The sequence below is a fragment of the Ovis canadensis genome, chromosome 2, assembly GCF_042477335.2.
Source record: "Ovis canadensis isolate MfBH-ARS-UI-01 breed Bighorn chromosome 2, ARS-UI_OviCan_v2, whole genome shotgun sequence".
Taxonomy (NCBI): Eukaryota; Metazoa; Chordata; class Mammalia; order Artiodactyla; family Bovidae; genus Ovis; species Ovis canadensis.
Window position 1 is genome coordinate 208592159 of NC_091246.1, and position 9465 is coordinate 208601623.

At 42.5% G+C, this 9465-nt stretch overlaps 1 long non-coding RNA gene across 1 annotated transcript; it reads left to right on the forward strand.

Moving 5' to 3' along the window:
* Positions 1-981: 981 nt before the first annotated feature.
* LOC138434103 (uncharacterized) lies at positions 982-2854 on the forward strand. Its single transcript, XR_011254649.1, has 2 exons — positions 982-1706; positions 1803-2854. It is a non-coding gene; the product is annotated as an uncharacterized lncRNA (long non-coding RNA).
* Positions 2855-9465: the final 6611 nt, after the last annotated feature.

Consider the following 9465-nt stretch of genomic DNA (forward strand, 5'->3'; position numbering starts at 1 on the left):
CAACAGAAGAAGCCACTGCAATGAGAAACCTGTGCACCACAACTGGAGAGTAGCCCCCACTTGCCACAAGTGGAGAAAGCCCACGTGCAGCAACAAAGACTCGGGCCAGCCAAAAGTGAATATTTTTTAATATTATTTTTTTAAAGTCACAAAGAGTTAATGGCAGATGAAAATACTCAGTTGTTGGAAGAAGGAAAGCAGATGACTGACTTGGTTTTAGCATTCTCTATTCTAATCTTGTGGCACAGTAGAGACCTAACAAGGAGAAATAAATCGACCCCAGGGTCCAGGAAAGTCTCAGAAGTTAGGACTGCTCATTTTAAGGATGCTGGTAAGGAATAAAGCTGAAAATAGATGAATTTATTGGGCTCTGTAAGAGCACCTTCTCTATCCTTTCTCAATTTATGCCACCACTGACTGCCCTTACACAATTAAGCAGAAAATGGGTATACCATCTGTATAAATTGGGGAGAAATGACGGGGGGCTATGGACTAGTTGACAGCATAGAGGGTAAGAGCACCATATTAAAATTCTGAACTCCCCCCTCCAAAAAAGTGGGCAGATCCCTAGCGCAATACCCCTGTGTAGCAGAGCTACAGTAGTCCCCAATATTGATTCTTTTGATTTGTTCTTAAGACTCCTCAACTTTTAGCTGGACACATGTCTGCTCATAGAACATCTGTCAGCCTCCCTTGTAACAGTGACCATATAATTCAGCTACAGACGATGCCCCTAGAGGAAGTGGCCATGTCTTTTCCCTTCCCTTTTTCCTTCCTACTAGCTGGGAAATGGGCATGATGACTGGAGTTCAAACAGGATTCTTGGACCATAAAGATGAGGAACTATTTGTGGAGAATTGCAAAGCAGCAAAATGGGAAAATCTCGAGTTCATAACAGCGTTATATCCCTGAACAACCTACATCTGGACTACTTTCAGATAATCTTTGGATCATTTTTATTTCAGGTGTTCTATTCCATGCAGATGAATGTAATCCTGAATGGTTCTTTAGAAATATAAAGTGAAACAGCAAACAAAATAGCCATAATAGACTCAAGGAGAAAATCCAAATAGATCCATCATCATAGGGGAAAAAAATCAGGAGGTAATGTGCCAATTATGAAGCTGTTGTCTCTTAGCTTCAACATACCCTTTCATCCTACATGATGTTAGGGCTGGAACTCTGCACACTGCATTTTTTGTATGCCATCTGGTTCTCAGTTGTGTGTGTGTGTGTTAGTCGCTCAGTTGTGTCCGATTCTTTGTGACCCCATGGACTGTAGCCCACCAGGCTCCTTTGTCCATGGGATTCTCCAGGCAAGGACAATGGAGTGGGTTGCCATTTCCTTCTCCAGGGGATCTTCCCGACCAAGGGATTGAACTTGGGTCTACTGCCTTGCAGGCGGACGCTTTACTGTCTTGACCTACTAGGTAGGCTCTGCCTATAGAGGGTCTTAGAGGGAAACTGGAATGATAGAGGAGACTGACTTGCTGCTTCCTGTTTCCTTCCTGTTCCTGTCAGTGTCACTTCAGCAATGGCCCGTCACCCTGGAGTAGGCACTTGGCTCCATTCTGCAGTTTTCCACACTGACTGACTACGGTCACTCTCAGAAATACCAGTACCAGCCAGCTGGCATTTTTCTCTCAAAAATCTGCCTCAGCTCCATGGGGTTCATTTTCTGAGTTGAAGGCTGTAGTACCAGCCAAGTAAGTGCCCCTCCCCAAAGTGAATCCTCGCTCTTTGGGTTCTCTTCTAAACCTTTAAATTTTAATAATCCTAACATCTTGCCTTTTTACCTTCAGCCACAGACAGGATTGCTGCTTCTTGCAATTACTACCTCTAGAGAAGGCAATGGCACCCCACTCCAGTACTCTTGCCTGGAAAATCCCATTGGCAGAGGAACCTGGTAGGCTGCAGTCCATGGGGTTGTGAAGAGTCGGACAGGATGGAGCGACTTCACTTTGATTTTCACTTTCATGCATTGGCAAAGGAAATGGCAACCCACTCCAGTATTCTTGCCTGGAGAATCCCAGGGACGGGGGAGCCTGGTGGGCTGCTGTCTATGGGGTTGCACAGAGTTGGATACGACTGAAGCGACTTAGGAGCAACAGCCTTTTCAACTCCCTAGTTCTTACTTTAAAATACTTTATATTAAATCTCTGTTAAAACTGGTCTCCTGGCTGAAAAGAATTGGCACCAGGAGTGGTCCTTGAAAACAAACTGTGAAAGAGGGTATTTGGGATCTGGTTTGTACTTGAATGTGCTATGGAGCTTTTTTGGCAGAAACAGAATTCCAGGAATCCATGGCATGAAATAGCATCATAGCTAATGAAATTATTGATGAAGCACTTCAAAAATGAAGTGTTTGAGAGGCCAGGTACCTGCTGCACTGGCCATTATTGGCCATTATTGCATAATGATTACTACAAGGATGTGGCTTGGAATGGTTGCATCTGAATGCATGAGACACTGCAGAGGCCAGAAAGCAATGAGATGACATATTCAAGGTGCTTAAAAAATAAAAAAAAGCATGTCAATCAAGAATTCTGTAGGCAGCAAATCTATCCTTCAAAAATGAAGGGAAAATTGAGAAATTCACAGAAAAAAAAAACAAAACAAAACAAAACAGAAAATCTGTTATAGAAGACCTGCCCTATAAGAAGTACTGAACAGTCCTTCAGGCTGAAATGAAAGGACACTAGACAGTAATTCAAACCCACATAAATAAAGAGTATTGGTAAATGTCACTACATAGGTAAATGTAAAAGTATAAATGTCTTTTTTGTCTGTAATTCTTTTTTCTCCATCTGATTATAATACCAGTACATAAACAATAATAAAACTGTTGAACTCATGATGTCAAATGATATAATTTGTGATGATCACAGCACAAATAAGAGTAGAGACAGCACAGGTATATGGGAGATTCACCATATTATTGAGCTGGATTCCAAAAAGTAGTCCCCCGAGAGGGAGCTGCTGAGAGCAAGTGTTCAACGAAAACAAGAAAGGAGTCTCATGGGCTTTTATGACCTGGCGTGACTGCTGCTATGTCTTTTATTTGAAGCAGTTATCAGTTCTAAAGAATATGTGAAGTGGGAGAGATTGTTGTAGATATTTTTGGAAAAATTCTGCCACACCTATCTTACAGGAAGACTTTTTCTATAAGAAAAAAAGCAAGAGGTACAACCTCATTTCTAAAGTTTAAAAATGTGTACATAAGAACTTCCCTGGAGGTCCAGTGGCACAGACTCTGCAGGAAGCCCGGGTGCGATCCCTGGTCAGGGAACTAGATCCCACATGCCACAACTGAGTCAGCATGCCGCAATGAAGATTGAAGTTCCCACAACTAAGACTCGGTACAGCCAAATAGATACTAAATAAAATTTTTGTTTCACTGTGTACATAGGTACAGATGCAAATTCATCGCTGGGATGGGGATGAGGATGAGGAAGATAAGTGAAGCAGGACTTTATTTTAATCTACATTATATTTTGTATTGTTTGAATCTTCTCTTAATGAGAAGTGTTCATGTATTATTTCAGTACTAAATTATAAAAGTTGAAAATAGCAGTTTCTAACAAATAATACAATCTATGGATGCCTTCAGTTTACCAGAGAAAAGACAAAGCTAACATGTATATGACTTATCAGTCATACACTGATACACTGATAATGACATAATACTACCAATTAAGAATCAGATGCTAGAACACAGGGGTTTCAGAGGAATCTGAGCCCTACGAGGGGAGATTTTCTAGAACCTACAGTTCAAAGTTCTTTGTGAGAGCAGACCAGTAAGAGTTATTCCATGTCTGGCTTACCAGCAGCAGAGTAAATCTCACAGGATGCAGAAAAACTAAGCATTTATGGTGGGCAATATATCAATAGATTTACAAATGCTTCAGTGGCTAATCTATGGATACATGGGAAGTGAAAATCCCAAGTTTTACTGTCTTGGATAAAGTATTTTGTTTGCTGGTTGGTTTCTGCTTCTGGCAATGGCAGGATAACATGTTCCAAACACACTCTGTTACTAAGAGCAACTAGAAAACCTGAATAAAATGTAAATGTAAAATACATAAGTTGGAAACACTGAGGAGCAGTGATGTCTTGGGGACTAACATTCCTGAGAAGGGAAAAGGGAGGTCCAAAGAGGGAACACCTCAAAATATTAAGGCATTTACCAACAGTGGCTGAGAGGCTGAGCAGAATTTTAGGTGGTTGCATGCGGGGGGTGGGGGAGGGTGTTGAAGGCCTGCCACGGAGGACCACAGGAGCATGCCTCCTCCGTGGCATGAGGACCCCAGATGCTTCACTTAGGATCCTGCAGCATATACCACCAGCGGCCTGCCCGCTTCCCTAGGACCTCCCGCCATCATAGTGAATGGAGGTTACCTTCCAGCAGTGGGCATCACATTTGCATGGCTTTGTTTGTGAGCTGCTCTGTGTTTGGCAGGCTGAAACGCTGAGTCTCCCCACCCCAGGAGTCCTCAACATTGCCCCTTGGGGAGAATATTCTGAGGCTCATGTTCTACACTGGCTCCCAGACTTCCACAGAGGAGTTATGTTCTAGGTATATCCACGATGGGAACTTCTTGATGATACATCCTGTTTCAACTGCCTTTCCTTCCTTGTCGCACTTCACTTTCTTACTGGTATTTTTTGGAATCACCTCCCAAAGAGCCTACTTGCATTTGAAATCATGTTTCAGAGTTTCTGCTTCTGGGGAAACCCCAAACTAAAGCAGCTGGGACAAGAGAAGATCCTGCAAGATGGAACACTCAAGATGAGATTCCTGATTGGATCATTCAAGGACTAGATGGTAACAAGGAAGGCTACAACTGTGAACAGTCAGAGATATTATCCTCCCTGGATAATCCACCACAGTTCTACACACACACACACACACACACACACACACACACACACACACACACACCATACATGGTGAGACCTCTGGACTAGAGAACACACACACACACCCCACAAATGGTGAGACCTCTGGATTAGAGAACAGAACATTTACTCACAGAGAATCTGTGCTGGTTCCCCACACTGCAGCTCCCTACAGGTTGACAGGAAGAGGGCCAGATATATCTGCAAATGTGAACCCTGCTGCTGCTACTGCTGCTAAGTCACTTCAGTCGTGTCCGACTCAGTGCGACCCCATAGACAGCAGCCCACCAGGTTCCGCCGTCCCTGGGATTCTCCAGGCAAGAACACTGGAGTGGGTTGCCATTTCCTTCTCCAATGCATGAAAGTGAAAAGTGAAAGTGCAGTCACTGAGTTGTGTCCAACTTTCAGTGACCTCATGGACTGCAGCCCACCAGGCTCCTCCGTCCATGGGACTTTCCAGGCAAGAGTACTGGAGTGGGGTGCCATTGCCTTCTCCGAATGTGAACCCTGGAACCGTGAAACTCAGAGCTGATATATGATGAGAGCACACCTGTGCCCTCTCTCCCTTTGATCTGGGTAAAAGAAAGAAGGTTCTAAGGTTTTATTGCTCTTAAGTGAGTGAGTGAAAGTCACTCAGTCATTTCCAATTCTTTGCAACCCTATAGACTATAGCCCGCCAGGCTCCTCTGTCCATGGAATTCTCCAGGCAAGAATATAGGAGTGAGTTGCCATTTCCTTCTCCAGGGGATCTTCCTGACACAGGGATTGAACCCAGGTCTCCTACACTGCAGGCAGACTCTTTATCTTTTGAGCCAGCAGGGAAGTTGTTTTTTTTGTTTGTTTAATTTCTCTTAGAACAGAAGTAAATGGCTCCAGGGCAGGTGAGTCTTTAAACCCCCATAGAGCAATTCACTGTCTCTAATTTCTAAGATATGTTTGTCATTCAGTCTTTTTAAAAATAATTTATTCATTTATTTTTTGCTGGGCTGGGTCTTCATTACTTTGCATGAGCTTTCTCTAGTTGCAGCGAGCAAGGGCTTCTCTCTAGTTGCAGTGAGGAGGCTTCTCATTGTGGTGGCTTCTCTTGTTGGGTGGCACAGGCTCTAGGGTATACAGTTTTCAGCAGTTGCAGCTTGCGGGTTCTAGAGCACAAGCTCAACAGTTGTGGTGCCGAGGCTTAGTTGCTATATGGCATGTGCGATCTTCCTGGACCAGGGATGGAACCCATGTCTCCTGCATTGGTGGGTAGATTCTCTACCAACAAGCCACCAGGGAAGCCCTCATTCAGCCATTTTTTAACCCAGAGTGACAGTCAGGAAGCCCAGACTGTGCAGAAGCTTGAACGTTCCCATGGAGCACTGTCTTCCAAAATAATCTATGGAAGGGATCCATTACAAGCAGGTTCAGAGGATACAGGTACATCCCATCATATACCTACGTTGCAGCAGCTCTTCTCCCTTGGTTTTGGTGTTGGAGGGAGAGGGTAAGTAGGTATTGCAGGCTGGTCATGGATGGGTTAGCTTACTAGTTGGTGTAGCTGAAAATGGACTCTCTTGCATTATAATCCCACTCAGAGGTGGCTCTGAAATATAGTGGTGAGGGAAAAAATTCCTCCAGTGGGCAGAGCTCTTTGCACATCCTAAAATATTTAATACCTGGTCATTAAATATTTTAGGGACAAAAGTGGCCTGATGTAAGATTATATGAACTCTTGTAAGGATACATATGAACTCTTGAGCACCAGGGCAAATAAATCAGTGGGTAAGTTGGGGGCTGAATGCTGCCTAATTATTTGGAAATGTTTATGTTGGTTGACCATCAGCCAAATAAAGGTATTAGTATATCACAGGGAAATGGGCCGGATTATGATGAAAGATGGGGTTGTCACTACAGAACAAGGCAGAATATGTCTGGAACGTTAAGGACTCACTCTTGGTAGGTGTATGACTTGATGATTACAAGTCCATAACTGCAGCAAACATGGCCTTACAAAGGCAAGGTAAGCAGGGACTCATTTGCCTCAGAAGGGATGAAGGAATGGGCATCCCATCAGAAGCAAGCATTCTCAACTAGTATAGTGTGAATCTAGAATGTGTGGTAAAGGAGAGGGTGATAAATATTAATACTGGCCTCAGCACCAATTGGTAGGCTTTATAGCTTATTCTAACCAATCTCCTGTTACAGTCAGGTGTTTGTTTGGTTGGTTGGTTTTGAATTATGACCAGCCACCACCTGGAGGAATCAGTGTCAGGAGAGAGTAAAAACAGACATTGCTGTTGTCCCCCACTTATCCTATCTATCTGGTTCCTTAAGTAGAATAACTTTAAGACATGTTCTATCTACATTGGTTCCCAAAGGTCCTCAGTGCTATCAAACTTCAACTACCCACAGTGACAAGTAGTTTTCTAGACAACTACTATCAAGAAAACAGCTTGATAGTATATGTTATATTAGCTATTTTTTGTTCCCTGTCTCCACTTCCCCATTCCACAATTGATAATCGATGGCATCATCTCTCAAATAAACTTTCTGTGGTTAAATTTTTGTCTTAGGCAAAAATTTTGTCAGGGGAACCCAAACTAAAAGAGATTCCCTGAGTACAAACCCTTAGAAGTAAGAGTAGACTGGGGATTTCCTTGGTGGTCCAGTGGTTAAGAATCTGCCTGTCAATGCAGGGAACACAGGTTCAAGCCCGGTTCCAGGAAGATCCCACATGCTGAGGGGCAACTAAACCCATTCACCACTATTACTGAAGCCCACTCTAGAGCCCATTCTCTGCAACAAGAAGTCACTGCAATGAGAAGCCCATGCATCACAACTAGAGTAGCCCCTGCTCACTACAACTAGAAGAAGCCCTTGCATAGCACCAAAGACCCAACTCAGCCAACAATTAAAAAAAAAAGTAATAATTAATTTTAGGTTTCCCTGGTGGCTCAATGGTAAAGAATCTGCTTGCCAGAGAACAAGATGGCGGAGGAGTAGGGGGATGTGGAGTACATCTTTCTCCATGGATACATCAGGAATACACCTTCAGACATAGAAGTGCATGCAGAACACCATCTGAGAGCGGACAGGAGTACCTGACCAGTGAAAAAGAATACATAGAACCACACAAAACTCGAGATCAAGCCCCTGAGCCTTTGGAGTGGAACCACTGACTCCAAGACCCTAGATTACTGGAGAACTAACCCTAGGGAGTATCAGATAGTGAGAACTCACACAAAGGAAACCACTGGAATATAAGACCCTGGCATCATGCAACCACCCTGTGCAGGACACCTCATCTAAACAACAAACAAAACAAAAATACAAACCCAATCACCAGCAGACAGGATTACCACCTCATTCAGCCTTGGCCATCAGAGGAAAAACAAGCAAACAAACAAAAACTCAGCACTAATCTCACCCTATACAAAGCTGACAAAACCACTGGACCAACCTTAGGAGGGCAGAAACCAAAAGAAAGACAGAATTCAACCTTCTTCAAGGAAAGAATTCAACTTTCCTTGAAGCCTGGGAAAAGGAGACTTTAAATACAATAAATTAAAAAAAATAATGAAAAGGCAGAGAAACACTACACAAATGAAGAAACAAAACACAGAAGTACAAATAAATGAAGAGGAACAGGCAAGCTACCAGAAAAACAATTCAGAATAATGATAGTAAAGATGATCAAAAACCTTGAAAACAAAATGCAAGAATCAATTAACAAAGACCTAGAAGAATTGAAGAATAAACATACAGAGACGATCAATACAATTACTGAAATTAAAAATACTCTAGAAGGAATCAATAGAGTATCTGAAGCAGAAGAACAAATCAATGAGCTGGAAGATAAAATGGTAAAAATAACTTCTGAAGAGCAGAATAAAATAAAAAGAATTAAAAGAACTGTGGATAGTCTCAAAGACCTCTGGGACAATATCAGATGTACCAACATTCGAATCACAGGGGTCCCAGAAGAAGAAGAAAGAAAGTGTATGAGAAAATTTTTGAAGAGATTATAGTTGAAAATTTCCCCAAGATGGAAAAGGAAGTAGTCAATCAAGTCCAAGAGGCACAAAGAGTCCCATTCAGGATAAACCCAAGGAGAAACACACCAAGACACATTCTAATCAAACTAACAAAGACTAAACACAAAGAAAGAATATTAAAAGCAGCAAGGGAGCAGCAACAAGTAACATACCAGGGAAACCCGCCCCCCTCCCCCCCTCCCCCCCCCCACGTATGTTTAACAGCTGATCTTTCAGCAGAAACTCTGGAGGCCAGTAGGGAATGACAGGATATATTTAAAGAACTGAAAGGGAAAAATCTACAACCAAGATTACTGTACCCAGCAAGGATCTCATTCAAAATTGATGGAGAAATAAAAAGCTTTTCAGACAAGCAAAAGTTAACAGAATTCAGTACCACCAAACCAGCTTTACAACAAATGTTAAAGGCACTTATGTAGTCAAGAAATACAAGAGAAGGAAAAAGATCTACAAAATCAACCCCAAACAATTAAGAAAATGGCAATAGGAACATATATATCAATAATTACTTTAAATGTAAATGGATTAAATG